We start from the raw sequence: 299 nt of genomic DNA, 5'->3' as shown, positions 1-299 counted from the left end.
AATGAACCCACCTTTTACTCGTTTGCATTTTAACAGCTTTTCAAACCAATCTAATTGCATGTAAGGCTGTCCCTACTAGTCTGCTTCATGCGATGGGGCATGATCTAGTAAACTCTTAGTTAAAACCCAGCTATGTGTTTAGTCTAGTTACAAGCTTTATCTCCTTTCCTTAAAGGTGCATTGGGCAGCATACAAAGTCCCCCACCCCTTTAGCCTCACAATAACTCAGAAAAGTAGAGATGGCTGAGAGAAAAAGACTGGCCCAAGGGACACCCAGTGAGCTCTGTGGTTAAGTGGGG

This window comes from Podarcis muralis, chromosome 3 (assembly GCF_964188315.1).
Source record: "Podarcis muralis chromosome 3, rPodMur119.hap1.1, whole genome shotgun sequence".
NCBI classification, from domain to species: Eukaryota; Metazoa; Chordata; class Lepidosauria; order Squamata; family Lacertidae; genus Podarcis; species Podarcis muralis.
The sequence above is the reverse complement of the archived record's forward strand: the minus strand, read 5'-3'. Positions refer to the sequence as shown.